The sequence below is a fragment of the Takifugu rubripes genome, chromosome 9, assembly GCF_901000725.2.
Source record: "Takifugu rubripes chromosome 9, fTakRub1.2, whole genome shotgun sequence".
NCBI lineage: Eukaryota > Metazoa > Chordata > Actinopteri > Tetraodontiformes > Tetraodontidae > Takifugu > Takifugu rubripes.
The window spans coordinates 8,310,759-8,327,999 of NC_042293.1; the positions used below are offsets into that span (position 1 = coordinate 8,310,759).

At 44.3% G+C, this 17,241-nt stretch overlaps 1 protein-coding gene across 5 annotated transcripts in view; it reads left to right on the forward strand.

Moving 5' to 3' along the window:
• brsk2a (BR serine/threonine kinase 2a) overlaps nucleotides 1-17,241 on the forward strand; it is a 118,784-nt gene that overhangs the window by 41,976 nt on the left and 59,567 nt on the right. The gene's annotated exons all lie outside the window — the stretch shown is intronic.

The window sequence follows — 17,241 nt, forward strand, 5'->3', positions numbered from 1 at the left end:
ACATGGGAAGAAACGGTCGGCAGGTGGGGAGAAAATGAAGGGGGGGGGGAGAGGAAGGGATGCGGAGAGCCAAATCTCTATAAATAGCATGTGGTCCCTGCAGCCTCATTGTGGCAACTTTTACTGTGGACCTCAGATTAGGCGAAAAGGATTTCACCTGCAGTGTCACCTCAGGCTGCGGCTTTACAGCTGCTGTGTTTCTGTGTGTTTGTAGGGGGGGACGATATCCAAGTCATACAACATTGAACACTGACACAATAAAGCATTTTCACAATGGAGTATCAACTGCCTTTTGTCCCCTGAGGGGAGTGCACGCAGCACCTGTTGTCTACCTCGCCACCGGTGCTGTGTTTACCCCCCTCTGCAGCTGTGTGGGAGGGGCCACTCACTGTATATTCCAGAAGAAACCAGCATGTTGGCTGCTTACAGCTGCATGATGGCATGTAGACACATTTACAGACAGAGGGAATCTGGGACCTGGAATCTGTGGTGACGATCCAGAGCTGCACATCAACAAAACGGAGGGATTCGTGTGTTCTGCTCTGCAAAATGCACATCTGCCCACGTGTGCTGTTGTTTTACTGCAGACGAGTTGATCGATTTACAGATTTCACGCAGCTGCTAAGGAAGCCTTCCATAGATCACCGGGGTTATCCTTTCCTGAAAGACTTACATTTACACCAGAACGTCTGACATCCAAAGTGGGTCACGGAGTTTTAAAGAACTTTATATTTGACAGACAGCCGGGGGATGTGTCATGAAAGATGTCGCTGATGACGTGCCTGTCAGGGTACGGGTGCTCCTGGCTGTTTGAAGCTCAGCCCATGCAAGGGCGCAAAAGTTCTGATGTGTCACACAGTTTTCTGCAGTGTTATGAAGATGCCCTTCCAAATAAGTCGAAGTTGGTCCTTTAGAAGGCAGCAAAGTCCAGAATATATGCTTTGCTTAAAATTAATGGCTTCATGACTGATAACTTCACCCCATAAAAGTCCATATTGTCGCTAATCTCCTTCAGAGCATTCCATTTCCTACTTCTATTGACACGTTTATAACAGGACAGAACCGATCCCACCCCCTGTTTCAAATGTCCCCTATCAGTCACTGTCTTCCTCCAAGGCGCCATGCGCACCCTTTCAGTCCCTGCACAGAGATTTTTTGCCACACTTGGCAAAGACATCGAAAAGCCTCGTGTTTTTTTTCATGCTCTCTGGGCACAATTCACAAGGTCGGCATGTTGGCCACTTTGCTGAGGCACCTGCTTCCGGAGACAGCAGCAGTGCCTCTGCTGAGCTGTCGACCTTATCATCAACCTCACAGCGCGCCTCTTAGACCACTGCGACTCCGTGAATCTGGTGAGGAGGGTGTAACGACGGGACACGAGTCGTGGGAGTTGCCAGCAGGAGACGGACCGGAGACGCAGAATAGCTCCCCCTGCAGGGTTTGACCGTCCGTCCAACTCACGAGGTAACTTTAAAATGCAAAAGAACTATCAAAGATAGAAGGCAATGATGTAAGTGGTCATGTCTACAGGCCTAGATGAAAGCCCTACCCACAGTGCATAGTTTTATTTAAATACTATAAAAGCTTGGCATTTAAAGGAGTACCGTATTGTCCAGACTATAAGTCGTACTTTTTTTCATAGTTTGTCAGGGGGTGCGACTTGTACTCCGGAGCGACTTATAAATACATTGTTACAGAATTTCACATGTTCGTTATTTTCACACTGACAACCACAAGGGGCGCTCTAGGCGTGTGTACCTGAGGAAGAAGAAGAATCGGTGCTTTGTCTATGGAGTTAGACTTGATTGTTTGGTAAACTTGCTCGGATGTTCTTTATGCTATAGTTATCTGAATAATTGTTAATATGTTATGTTAACAAAGCAGACACGTAATCAGTTCGTTGTGGGTCATGTAGCTGAATTTGTTACGTTAGCATACCGTAACCCTATTGCTAATCCATGCTAATGGTTGCTAATTGCCTTTCAAGATTAAATGTATGTTCTTGGTCTCAGATTTTATCAAATAAATTTTCCCCCAAAATGCGACTTATAGTCCAGTGCGACACATATATCTATTTTTCTTCTTTATTATGCATTTTTTGGCTAGTGCGTCTTAAACTTCGGAGCGACATATAGTCCAGAAAATACGGTATATTAACATTCATACATGCACTGTATACCCATAAAGCTGTGAAGCACAAAAGAGAAAACGCATTCTTTGAAAAATTTGGCATTTACATGCATCAATCCCCGGAAGACTTGGCCAAACCACAGCTTAAATACCACTACAGCAAAGTGGAGATGAGAGAAGCAGCTCACTGCCTAATGAGGTGATGATGGAAGCAGCCATGCCACGTGTGATGAGAGGCAGCAAGAATTCCGAGCTCCTGGATAAATTCGGAATGGTAAATGAGCCTACAAGTGTGCTGGCTTGTGCTGGATTGTCATGCGGCACTGCGAGCGGAAAAAAAAAAGAAGTTTTTGTGCCACAGCTTTGATTAAGAATGGATGACCGTGCTTTGCTCTCCTCTCTTTGTCCTTTCATGTTTTCTGTCGGTCTCTTTTTGCATAGCTCTCTCCTTTGCTCTTTCCCCCCTCCTCCTGCTGGTGTTAGAGGCAAGATGGGAGAAGTGAGGAGACAGTGATGGAAAGAAATTGGAGCGGTGGAGTAACAGATGAGTGGCAGCAGAGGGGGGGAGAGAGATAATCAGAGGATTGGATCAATTTCTAGCTCGGATAAATATTTGAATTTTAAAGGTGCCTCCGCCGATATGGGGAGGTGGAAGCTCCATCCCAGCCCAGCCCCACCCCCCTCCACCACTCCTGCTTCTCCTCTTAGCCAATCATCTCACCACGCTGCTGTATTTAGGTCACAGCAACGTGTTGCTGCTGCCTCCACTGGCAGAAGCATTGTGCCGTAATCCCCCCCCACCCACCCAAATAAAATAGGCAGGGAGGAGAAGATGAGTGAGGAAGCGGTCGTGACAGAAGCCAGAAACTTTCTCCCCAACAACAGCCCAAGGCGCGCTCAGGATTTTCCTCATTCCTAATGTCTTTGTCCTCTCTGATCTCGCCACCTCTGTGAGCGGTTAGCAGGAGCCTCAGATCAGCGCCGCAGCTTCTATCCCTTTCATTCCTAAGTTGATTTGCATTGTACTCAACGCATCATTGAAACCTGCTCAAAACTACTGCACTTGCATCTGAGAGCCGACTGATGTTTAAGGGGAACACCAGAGCTATTGATTTTCTTTGTCTTTTGTTCTGCTCCCCCTGCTGATATTTAATGGATCATTCACAGAGATACAGACGGGGGGGAGGAAGAGAAGAGCAGCGGCTAGGGAGGCAGATGCAGGACAGACAGAGCGCGGGGGATCCGGCAGACGCAAACACAAACATCGAATTAACGCGTAAAATGACAGTAAATTCCCCAAATGCCAGGAAAAGGCATTACAGGTGCCAGGAAGTGGAAAGCCACCACTCAGCCGCTCCTAAGTCTGAACTTATTCTCTGCCCCACTGACCACTGGGCAGATCCGGACACTGTCCCTCCAGCCTTCTGCCGCTTCCCCACAGAACCTTTATTGGCTCGATCTTTCACCTCCTCACTTGCTTTTTGTCAGAGGGAAGACTAATGGATTCCCACTTGGTGCCTGAACCCACTCTGCCGTGTGTTTCTCCCGGCCCTCTCAATCACCGGCTGTAGCGGATGCTTTAGCTCGTAGCGCTGTTGGCTTCAGAGGTTGTTGGGCTATTTAATGAGGCCTGGCTGTTTCTTTAGCACTGACACATGAGAGGGCAAAAAAGAAAGAGGAGATGTAACCACGTGACCTATCAGTAGAGGCTAAAAGCTGCATTAAATAATTAACCAGAGCAGTGTGTGAGAGACTGAAGCTGATGCAGCCTCCTGCTTTCATCACCATCCATTCAGACTGTCAGCTGTCAGTTAAATGTTTTGGATTTTTATCAAGGGTCAGGAAGCGGAGGCTCGAGGAACGATGAGGACGTTGACGAGTGCAGCACCAATCACAACTTTACTCACGTTTAGCTCAGCGGGATTTTAAATCTCAGATCATTTCAGTGACTGCATAGCAAAATGAGAAGATTGCATTGAAAATAAGGCAACGTGATACTTAAATCATCAGAAAGTCTCACTCCCAACACTTTTGTTTTGACGTAAACCCAGAACTGACAGCTATTGTTGGAACTATTGGTTCAACCTTTAGCTTAATGCTATAATATGACTATAATATAATAGACTGGCAATATAGAAAGTGAGCCCTTTTTTAAATACATATAATATCCTTCCAGAACATGTGGTTGCTCACAGCTAATAGAGTTGTGATGAAGGAAAGTGCTGGAGCAGCCGTTGAACGATGAGTTAAATTATTGGGAAATGTTTAATTTCACCCTCGGGTCCCTGCGGCTAAATAATTCAAAATAGAAGGAGAAGTGGGACATTGATACCTTCACATCAGCTCGGCGCTCATTTACTACCTCACTAACTAACATTACTAAATAAACGAGGAACCCCACAATGCAATGCTGTCACCCGAAGGCGCCCCCAAGTGTCTAAAGTGCACCATTTTTTTAACCAGAGCGATGTGGTGGAAGACTTTAGCAAACGTTTGTTTATCAGCGCAGTGGATTTGATTTCTTATAAATATGAATAAGATTACAAGTCATGCAGAGTTCACACTGGTGCGTTGTGTGTGTGTTTTCTGCATTCGTGGGGTGTGTGTGTGTGTGTGTGTGAGTGTGTATATATGTTGAGTTTCAAAGTAATGTTTCCCTAAAGGCTCCTTTGTGCAGTTTATTACACATCAGCCGCATAACGACTCCCATTTCTGTCTCTCTTCTCCATTTTTCCTTCTCTCTTCATCCCTCCATTGCCGCTCCCTCACTCGCTGCTCTCAGCACTAACATACCATCCCTGCGCGCTCTCTCTCTCCGCTCTCTTCCTTGCTCGCTCTCCCATACTCTGGTTGCGAATGCGGGACGTGGGGACCACTCCATGGCTTTTTCCTGCGCTGTTGCTATCTGGTGGCGGTGATAATGATGGCAGGAGCGAGGGATGGAGGAATGAAGGGGTGGAGAGATGGAGTACTCTTCTGCGATGGTTGCCAGTGAGTGCATTAAGCAGCCCACCTACACCGCAGAGGGTCTGACGAGGGACATCATCACCCCTCTGTTTCTTGTGCTCACTCCTACACACACACACACACACGCACGGGCGTGAACACAGAGGAGATAAACGAGTTTGTGAAGGTTTTTGTTCATTTGTGCTATAAATTACCTTCAGCTTTCTAGCTGCAGACACACAGCGATGCGACTGAGATTTGCACATTTATGTGAGGGGAAGCCAGACTTCAGCAGACGGATGCAGCAGAAAACCACCAGCTGAATTGTTGTCAACCGCTTACCTAAAGTGCTGGACTCAATTTAAACTTGTTACCAAGTCAGATTTATCTCTGCTTGGCTGCCGAGTCAGCAGTTGAGCTGATGAAGGTGTCCGTAGAGCGTTTGTGTTGACTATGAAAATATCAATGATCAAGGGGATTCCTCTCATGTTTCTTATTTCCCAGGAATGTCTTCCTGCTTTTAGCCTGTCTGTAGTCACAGGCTAGCTAAATAGGGCTATAACAACTGATGCAGGTGAGGTGCAGGATTGGACTGAAATGGGAAGAAGAAAGGGCATTAAAGCCATTTTTAATAATGCAGAAGGAATTTTTGTTACAGTTGTCTTGAGAAATCAATAATTTAATAAACACAAATGCCATTTGAAGCAGTTAATGAGTTACTACATTGGGCGTTTTTCATGTGGTTCGGATTCTCTGGGCTCGATCTGTAATTGCAGCTCTCTGAAATTGTTGACCCTGTTTCTTGACTTGATTGACACATGTTGCTCCCCATGAGGTGAAGTAGATAAATCAAATGGAGTTATTTATCTCCTCATGCAGAAACGGGTGCACATATTTTTAGCTAGGAGCTCAGGCTTTAAAGGTTTTCAAAAACGGTCTTTTCTCAAGGGGAAGACATTTTTAGGTGTGAGTTTATTTTTTATATTTACTTTTTTTGGGCCTGCTCCCACCCTTTCACTCTTGTTTTTTTCTTTTTAAATCTCTCTCATCGCTGGAGAGCTGCAGCCTCACATTGGAAACGCTAACAGCGTAGGATCAAAATTGTGTTTCTAGGTGGAGGATTTGAGGGCAGGATCACATCCGTCCCAATTCAGTTTTACTTTGTCTTAGAGGAGTGGTGCAAAGCAAACACGAGGTTGGTGCAACAATGTCCGTGCTGTTTTTGCTGTCTGTTTTGTTTTGTCTCATTTGCCTCGCGCTCTGGTCCTCTTTATGTTTTCCTGCAGGCTTTCGCTTATGTTAAAGCAGAAATGTTGCGCAATAAATGAGTCCCGATGTGGCGTAGAAAGCTCAGATTTATCTGCCTTTCTTAATGTGTCAAATTTTCTTATATCTTTTTAATAATTGATGTGAAGAAATATTCCTCCATCCTTCAGCAAGTTCTCCTTCGTTCTCTCTTTCAGTCTCCTGGTGCCCCATTAGTTCCAAGTTTCCTGTTCTTTTGCATCACTTACACACACATGCAGAATACAGTATTTCTGTACCAAGTTAAACGGTCATCACCATCATGACTGACTGGAATAAAATGTTCTTTGGAGATGATCTGGATGTTTGCATGTAAATGTGTTCGATCAAACACAGATAGGTGGTTCTGTTAACGGCAGACTTCCTGTTTTTTAACGCCCGCTTGATCCTCAGCATGAACGGCCTGCTGGTCATGAGTATTTCAAAGCCTGAGGAGATTTCGGGAAGAGTCTGGGCTGCCTTCAGACTCCCAAAAGGCCCTTTTAAAGTGAGTTCCACAGCTGAACATGGAAATAAACCCTCCTCGTCAAATCAAAATTTGGCTACGAATCCAACAGCGCTCTTTCCCCCTCTCTCATTCTCATTATGTCCCCACTTTCTACCCTCTACTTTCTATCCCTCCTCATAATATCCTGACCTTCACAGCCTCTCTGCTCACATCCCCTGGCTATGGGAGTTGAATCGGGCTCATTATTGGGCCCTTTAGACCTATTTTGTTGAAAATGTGGCTTTCTGAAAGCTGTTCCTCCCATGAAGGAGGAAACATTCTTCCGCTGTGGTTGGTGGATAGAGTTGCTTCTGACTCACTATAAGTCAATTGAATGATGGGGGAATTCATAATAGGAGTGGACTGATGATAAAAACTGGCTGTGCAGGAGAGGATCTGTGGGGTTCGTCAGGAGAGTTCAGCTATTTATTTTTAACTTTGTGTCCTTTGTTTTTCTCTCTTTAGTGTGTGGTTGCTGGGGAGGTGGGATGGCAAACACACGTTAAATCTCATTTATTACAAAGATCTGACTTCCAGTGATAGAATAATTCTGTAGCCATAATCAGTAAGGCAGCTAATTTATTTTATTGTCATTTTATTGTCGTGTCTGTTACAGTGAAATGATCGTGGTGCGCAGCGCTGCTGTATAATAATAATAATATTATAATCAAGTTTAATGCTGCAGACAGGCTAAGAAAACACATCTGTGCTGCAAACTCCAAACCAACAACATATTATTCCAGTTTTTACCAGTGAAGTACACTCACACAGACGCACCTCAGAGGAGAGATGCTTCACTCTGATTGGCTTTGTGTAATCCTGCACCACAGTCCTCCACAGTCCGCTCAAGGTGAAAGCACTCTTTCATCCTCAGGATGGTGTCAGGGATGACCCGTCCATTCTGCCTCTCTGGCCTTGACGTACTCATCAAAACCTCGTAAACTTGAATGGGTGAATGGACGCTGCATATAGCCAGCGCTTCCAAACATTAGCAGGCATGCACCTGTCAGCCTTACGACTTTGGGGTTCTTCAAAAAGGTTGTCAACCTGTACTTGTAAGAATATTACCAACAGCTCTGTCACAGGTACAGATAACAAAAATCCTGCTCTGTTTTAACTATTATTGCAGTCTTGATACTGAATTATACTGTAGCTGCGGTGGTGGGTTGCTTCACTTCAGTCATATGAAGATTATTGGGTTGACACCAAACCCCAAGATGCTGCGAGTGGACGGGTCCTCGAGCAAGATAGGAAACCCTGAAATAGCTCGATGTGCACGATGGGTCACCCCCAATCGGTTATTTATTGGGGGGATTGGTGTGTAAATACTGTTATGGACAATGGTCAAAGTGCTACATGAATTCAGTCCATCAGTGTAACTTTTTGGTGGTGTACTAACAGAGGCATGCATGATTTACTCATACTACATATTCAACATATTCATTATTTATTATGATCTAACTTGGTAGCGAAGTAGCCCAGATTTGAGTGGTGCAATACTTGGTCTCCTGCAGGATTCCATCAATGACACTACTACAAATGTAATTATTGCCCCCGCCTGTGTTCTTTATTGTTACAGCTCTGCAGAGCAGCAAGATTATGCATTACATCAATAATGTATATTGGGACATGATTGTATTTTCTGTTATTAGATGGAACTTGTGTAGAGTACACATGATTAAATAGAGGATTTGTTGAAACACTGATGTGCTTTGCACTGCGTTTGCATGGCTTAGACCGTGTGTGCATTCGTGCTTCGCCAGTGTGCATTATCATTTGCATTGGACCCCCCCACCACCACCACCACTTCCCTCTGTATACATAACTCCCCTCATTGATTCCTGACTGGACTATTTGTCACCCACTTACTCAAGTCAAATTAGAACGCACCGTTCACTGTATCCACAATTCAATCGATTAAAGTGAGGGAGGGGGGGCTCTCCCAAACTAAATGTAATGCATATAATGCTTACTAGAGGAAAAGCTTTCATGGGCTGTGTGTGTTTGTGTGGAATTAATGGGAAATTTCCAGCTTGACAAAGCATGAGTTATCCGTTATATGGGCAGACGGAAGAGTGCTGGGACGCTGAGCTGGTAGGTGTAATTTAAATTAGTGCGAGTCACTGCTCCCTCACCCCCGTTACGACACACAACCCCACCACACAGCAAGCGCCGAGAGATGCTATACACTACATGTGAACATTCAGTCGGAATCCTTGAAAGAATGTTCACTTATTACATCTGTCCTGCTTTGTGTGACATTTATGGCCCAAAAAACTCAAAATATATTAATATGAATCCATCATTACAAAAACTTATAGGCTACAAAAAGTTTAATTTCTTCCATCTGTTTCCATTTTTAACTTTTCATTCGTTTAAACTACTGGATAGTGGGTACACTCCTGGGAGACAAATGGTTCCCTCTATGGCTTGAGGGATTGATTGAAAATGGGATTGGCTGTGTGTGTGTGTGTGTGTGGGGGGGGGGGGGGTCTGTGTGTGTGTATGTAGGTGAGAGCAGCTCACAGCTCAACTGAACCAAGTTGGAAAGTTAAGAGAAGTTTTTTTTAACTCTTTTGAACACACACACACACACACACACACACACACACACACACACACACACACACACACACACACACACACACTTAACCTCTCTTTTATGCAACAGGGAAAAGTGGCATTAATGAAACTCTTTATTCAAGTGTTCTTTGGAGAACCTACCCAACATGAGCCCTGTAGCCCCCTTCCCCAACAAGCCCCCCAGCACAAGAACTCATTACTGCCAATTAGCTCAACACGTCGAGTCCTAATGAACCCTGTCACATACACACACTCGCATCCACTTTGATGCAGACAAATCTGCTGTACAATTGTGGAAAAGGTCTAATTTGAGCTGGAGTGCTGAGATGCTTGGACTCGAGCTCGTAGGCGTTGTGCCCCTGTGATGTAAATCAGATTATGGATGCCTGTGATGGTGGAGGAACCGACTGGATCCGACTGGATCTGAGGGAAGAGTGGCACCGCCTTCAGCAGCTGTTTAAGCAGATCTAATTGTGCCGGAGTTGTAGTCAAGAATATATCAAATAAGCACATTTTCAGACATGAAATGAGAAAAACCACAGTTGCTTCTATATATACATTGATTTTTAGAGTGTGACGTGCAGCAGATTCATGCTCGTGTTAAACGATTCTTACCCGCTTCGAACAATTCTTCACTTGCTGTGTGATGTGAGCACTTCTCCTCCAGAACTTCATAGTTGATGCGTTGAGATGCGGTTTTCTGCACTCCTCAGAATCGAGATTTATTTCCCAAATGGGCAAAATATTTGCCGCGGCGGGGTTAGCAGGATGTCCCATCCTCTAATCAAGGGGAAAACCCATCTCAGCTGACAGAACGCGAACACTCATCTGAACAGAATAAAGCAGTGAGCATGAAGGAACCGAGGAGAGGTGCAGAGCAGGGCGCCTGAGATGCTGCGTGACTTTTTTGCAGGTTTGAGAGGGTATATAAATTTGTCTATCATGTTATCTGTGAAATGCGATCATGCACACTCTGCCGTTTCTGTGTCCTGAAGGAAAAGTAGATTGATATTGTGAATTTCAGGTCAACTCAAGCAGAAGAGCCTTAAAATTTGGCTGAGAAACTAAAACGATTGTCCTCAAACCTCCAAGAGGACCAGATCAGGAAGCAAAGATCAGCTCTGCTTACTTTTAAATTGCATTCTTGTTTGGTTTTGGTAGCTAGAAGCTGCAGCTGAGGATCACTCTCGTGAAATGCTTGAGTAAATTTGTGATATGTGAATGTGGGTTTTTCTGATTCTTAACACGTTGTCTTCTCTGAGCCTTCCTGGCCAACACTGCATTAAGATGCGGGTTAAACAGAATGTTAGCATTGTTGTTGGGGAAAGTATAGAGTTACATTGAGGTGGTTGACTGGTTTTAATTTCAGCATGATGTCTAACATAACGACGGGCACATTTTAAATTGATTTAACAGCAATGTTATTGGCTGCTTCCGTGCCTGAACCCCTGCACCGCACCTGCATGTAAAGCTTTAAATTAATTGATTGTGATCTGGGGGTGTGATTACAGTTTTAGCACCTGGTTTTAGGTTGCAGTGAACCGATCCCAGTATAGCGTGCCATTGCATGTACGAGGGTCGGCTCAGGTTAGCTTCAAGTTTGGTCGCGTGGAACGGGCACAGGCCGGTCACTTACTGGTCCTCGTGCACTGTGGCTCCGAGGCAAGAGGATGATCAGATGGTCGGCGTGCAACAAGGGCTGGAGTGAGTGAAAGGGGCTGGAGAGGAGAGGAAACAAAGACGGGGAGAGGGAGCGACAGGGTGATGAGGAAAACAAAGAGGAAGATGACACGGGAGCAGAGGGCCAGAGCGTGCAACCGTTCCTATTTTAGCAACAGAAGGAAAGGTTTTGTTAATGTCAGGAAAGAAAAGAAAAGAAGAATCAAGGTCACAAAAGGTTTTTTTTTAATTTATCAGAAGTTGGGTTAATTATTTCAGAAAAGGACTTGATTTCAATTAAACAACAAACATATAACAGATCAAATGTTTATGATTAGGTTTATATTTGATTACATGTGATTGCTACAAAAATGATGTAATTCCTTCTATTCGTGGTTCAAATTTCATTCACAAAAGGGAAACACACGCACACACACACACATGCGCGTGCGCGCGCACTTACTCTGAGGAAACCTTCGAGTCGCGCTGTCAGAAGTAATCAAACAAAAGCAGAACAAATTTAGTGCTCTCAGAAGTCGAACAGGGGCCCCCGGAACAATTAGAAAATATTACCACAGCTGCCAGCAAAGTGTCACATGAGCAGCAGCGCAGTGTGACGGAGATGAAGAAGAACAAAGATAAGAGTCTTCATAGATTCTGGACTGTCTCACATCTTCAGAACGCCGAATGTGGAATATCGTTTGAAGGAATACCAGTAAAGTCTCAGCATCGGGAGCTCCAAAGCTGCTGTGCATCCTGGTGCTGGTACGGCATTAATAGAACAAGAGTCGATCCATGTGCATAAAAACCTCTAAACGAAAATAAGACAGACAGGACAAGTTGATTCTTTCTCTATATTTTTGTTAATTAATTTCATTAGTTGTGACACAAAATTTGCTGATATATGGTTCATTGAAACCTGTCCAAGAAGTTAAATAGATATCATCGTTAACAGGTTTGGAGAGGGAATAAAACCCTATTTAGGCCTAGGTATTGTTCCAGACCAGGGGGTGAATTAAATATTCACTCTGCTCCCTGGTAATTTACTCACTGCTCCAGATTGGATTTTAACCATCAGGAAATTAGAGAATATGCTCTGTATTAGACATGGAATTTTCACAGGACAAAGCCAAAAGCCTCCCCGGTGGGGCACGGCAGCGTGAATTTGATTAACCTCGTGCGTGAGATGAATTTTCAGCCATGATCACAGTCGCCCCCAGAGTCATAAACCAGACATTAAAGACAGGATCACTTTATTGAATATAATCAGACCTGATTAACACCATCCAACTGTGCTCATGCTCCGTGCAAACAAACACTTCTACATTAGCTTAGAAATCCTCACATTTCAAAGGTTTGACCTACAAACAGAATCATCTATTGATACTTTTCTTCACACTGAACACAGACAGTGCTCCAACAGGTCTGTAGCTGCAATTTCAAACCATATAAAAAGAAAAACAAAACTGGTTAAAAAGAAAAAACTATGGGAAGAATAGAACAGTTTAGTTATTTCCCCCGATCTTTCCTGAAAGGTGTGATTCTGTATTCATTAAAGACTGATTCCATTATTCCTGCTTCTGAATTATGACCTATTTATCCCGACCCGAGCGTGCACGCAGAAGCGCTCAGAGGCAGCGGTTGGTTGACTTGTGGAGTGCTGCTTGGTTTGCTGTGATGGATTATAGTGTGACGTCTGAAGCCGGAGTTGGATTAAATCTCTAAAGACTCATTTAGATGACACTGTAACACGAACAGGCTCGCACACACTTACACTCGCATCCATTTGGTCGATGTCGCCACTCTGCCTACCTCTTTTCCTCTCAGCCTGCCTCATTTTTCCTTCATCTATCTCTCCTTTTAATTACCAGCAGTGTTGTTCTTCTCATCTTTCCCTGGCTAACACTGCTAATATCGCAATTAACTCCTGTAGGAAGCGTTCAGCCGCCGCCTTTGTTGTGCTCCATGCTGCACGGCGGCCCACATTCCTCCGCTGCTCCACGGAATATTACATGTGTGATGCGGAGCTCCATTTTAATGGAGGGAGGGAGGCGTAATCAAAGGTGGCCTCATTTTACTGTGAATCATAACACACATGCTTCTTGTCTGCCGGGTGTGTGAGATATTCAGGTTTCTCTCAGCTGGCGAGCGTATCCTTCCTCCGCTCAGCTTCTTTGGGACTTTCTTTCTGTCCAGCCTCTTTCTTTTCACTTTTCATCACCCTGTGTTTTTGATACCTGTCATGGTCTACCTTCACCTTGTCCTTGGGGAGAGATAGAAACAATCATAAAAGAAAAGGGAAAAAACCCTTGAATTTAACAAGGTAGCACTACATCGTTGACCTATGACTGAATCGTCTTACAATCCGCAGCGTGTCGGCTCAGGATGCTGAAGGTTGTTAGGCTCATAAACCTTTTGACACGGTTGGATTAAAGCCCTAAACGGAGCATGCATCGATTTAAAGTGAATTGCACAACGTTTAACTGCGCATTTAAGGTGAAAATGACATTCTCTTGAGAGTGAAGTCCCTGTGGAATTTGAACCATAATTGGCTCAGAATTCTGCCACAGGACAAGCTACGACCTTCGACACCGAGGATGTTGGTCTTTTGGCAGGATACCCAAAAATACGCTAATGCTTTGGTGCAGAACACGACCGACTAGATCTCACTCAATCAGTGTTAGCTTTACTTTACAGGACTCACACTTGTGCATAGTTACTGTTCGTGTTGGATCTCATCTCACAAAAGTAAACACATCACTCTCCTTGGGGCACTGGGGTATTTTAAATGAAGATGATTTTCAAGAATTTCTAAAATGACCATCTGTGTCTTCCTGTCTAATGAGAGGTCATTAACTTTTCACCTGAAGTATTGTTCTGGTTGTAATTGTGCCTGTTTACCTGCGCACACATACATTTGGCACCCTCGCTGAATCTGCCTTTCAAGTTCAATGTCTTTTCCCTCTCCTCTCCCTCCTGTGATGATTCCAACAACTTTCTGCCAAACTCTTCCCTGTCAGAACTTTATTCCTCTGATCGTAGAGATGGAGATGGAGGGATGAGTGAAGGTTTGGGGAAGCTGAAGTAAGTGTCACACTGTCAATTGAGGACGGTGGAAAAGAGCAAGGGAAGAAATCCCCAACATGAAATAAAAAGGAGACAGGAACATCTGTGTGGGAAGTTCAAACAGCCTTTGAAAGGCAAAATAAGATTCCGTTTGGAATTCTCTGGCTTGGTAAACAACTGGGTTTTATTTTGGACGTCGGTTGTGTGAGTGTGTGTTTGGATGAGAGCAAGTGCTGCGCAGGGAATCATCCAAGCCTGGTTTGGACAGAAGGAAGAGAATGCATTAAAAGGAATGAAGAGGCCAGTTTAAATCCAACCTTTATCCAATTAATTCTGATTTGCATATGTTTATGGTGACGGCGTTATCATGTCTGATTTGATTTTCTAATCTGTTGTGAATGAATAGAAATATATTACTGTGGACAATAACTTTGTTTTCCCTTTTCTCTTTTTCCCGGTTTAACCTGACCGGATGGAACCACAAATCCTCAATTTTGTCCGGTTTACCAGGTAAGACAGAGTCATCTGTTAATAAAATCCCTTGATCAACAGCTGCTGAAACAGACGTGTGATAGCATGTGAGAAAAAGTGGAATCATCTGTAGGAAAGCCTGTAATTGGATCAAATGGGTACTTGAATTTAGTCCTTCTTCCTTATTTATTCTTCTCTGATGTCAAAGACAACAGAAAGCCAGTTATATCTGAGAATATTTATGCAGGCCTTCTTATAAAGGTAGTTATTAGATTAAAAAGTTGTAGATTGTTGTTAATAAAGGGGAGAAAACTTGGTAATGTTGTCTGTCTCACAGTTCCCGGTCACACTGATCTTGGTTTATTTAGGTCAAAAGGAGGAATCGGCTCCTGTGTTTATTGCATTTTTCCCATCATACTTTGCTGTTCCAATCAGTTTTGTTACCTTGCTCTGCTCTCTGATTGTTTCTTTTCATTGACCAATGCTGTAGCTGTGTGTGTGTGTGCATGTGTGTGTGTGTGTGTGATAGAGCGTAGCATGGCTCTGAGGTGAGGTGATGGTATGTGAAATCACTGACATTACAGGCGTGGGGGAGGTGGTGGCATTTCCACTCTGCTGCTGTCCTCGAGTCGACAGGGGCACCATCCACGTAACACATTCCACCTTACCTCCGTCTCCCTTTCCCGATCTGTCTCACTGTCTCTCCATCAACCTCTCTCTCCCCCATCTTCACACTCACCTCTTCCCCATATTCCACTCCTCCCATCTTCCTTTTCTCCTAGCAACAATAACAGTGTTTTCTCAAGCCTACAGCACATGGGCGTCTGAAGCCATTGTGGATGTATTGCCTTTCCAGCTCTTAAAAAAAACCTTAAACAGTATTCTCCTCTTTTAGAACAGTTTTCACTCCTTTTTTATCCACATGCCTTGTCCATCTTAAGGGGGTGGCTGTTTTGCTTTGCTGGCTCTTCCTCTTTTCTGTTTATTTGCAGTACAGCAAGAAAATGAGAGACAATCGCAAAGAGGGGGGAGACAGAATGGGGCTAAAATTAAAGGACTGGGAAAGACAGGGAGAGAAAACGACAACAATAAAGAGAGATGCAGTTCAGATAAAAGCTGAGACGGAATTGTTTGCAAAGGAGGAAAATGGGGAAAAAGAGAGTGAATGGGGGAGTCAGTAGTGCGGGTGAACGGGAGCCCCCATATGGATGGAGCTGGGACTGGTACCCATCATTTCTCTCTCTCTTTCTCGCTCTATAGGGACGATATTTAACCCGAATAGTCAACATTGAATGCTGAATGTTCTGCATATGTTTCTGTGACTGGTTCTGGTTAAATGCACAAGAACAATTCATCTTTTCTTCTCCTTTTCTTTTCTTGCTTTTCCCCTCTGCTGTATGTGCATTTAAGCACCACAACAAATCAGAAGGCTATTTGCATCATCAGCTCTGGGGTGTGTGTGTGTATGTGTATGTGTGTGTGTGTGTGTGTGTGTGTGTGTGTGTGTGTGTGTCTATGCTAACTATACAAAAACTATGCTAACTGGTTTTCCCTCAGTCCCACACATAGAGAATAAAACTTGTGTCCTATATTTCCCACATATTCAATAGTGAAGCGCATGCTGACACATGCTCAAGCACACACATGCACGCACTGACATGCACACCTACCTTTGCTTCTACTCTAACCTCTGGTGTCAACCATCCATCAACTTCCTTCATGAAGCACTTCTGCTTCTGCCTTGTCTCCATAGTAACGCAATAGCAACCCCTCACTTGCCAAGGCCTTGACTTGAACTCAACCCGCCCCTCTCACACCTCTCTATCTGTCATCAGTGGCTGAGAGGATTGTCCATCAGAAAACCTGACACCACGATTGGCAGTTGCTGCTCAGACATGCATTGCCAGTGCTCCTCTTCAGGAGACGAGCGGGTGAAGGACGAGTGTTGGAATGCAGAAATTGGTTTACCTGGATAGAAACCTGACAAAGGCTAGGTCCTTGCCTTTGAAGGATAACTGGGAAGGGTCTTTGAGAGGTTTCGATTTGAATCCGTTTCTCTCCTTGATTGCCAAGTGATGGAGCGTGTCTACAGCACACGTGCACATCCATCACTTAAGGGCAACATGTATCAATCCATTGACAGAATCATTCATTGCCCTTACGCCAGGACACATACCAGTGCAGTGATGTACAACATGTAGACATGTCAGAGATACCTGCCATGTCCACAAGGCTCGTGTGACAGCTTCATCAACATTACCATGATATATAAAAGCCGTCGTCTGTCCAGAAAATATGACATGTTTCAGAAGTGTCTGCACTGGCACTGAGTATTGATACTGTGTGTGTGTGTGTGTGTGTGTGTGTGTGTGTGTGTGTGTGTGTGTGTGTGTGTGTGTGTGTGTGTGTGTGTCTTGAATTCTCTGTGAAACAAATTGACTGTTCTTGGAGTGAACGCATGTAAAGAGATTGCCTAGTTGTAAAGAGATTTTGCGTTATTGACTTTACAATAAACAAGGACGTAAACACACATACATTCCGGCCTATCTGATGGTTGTGAGTGTACACCCACTGGGGGGAGGTGCTATCGCTGA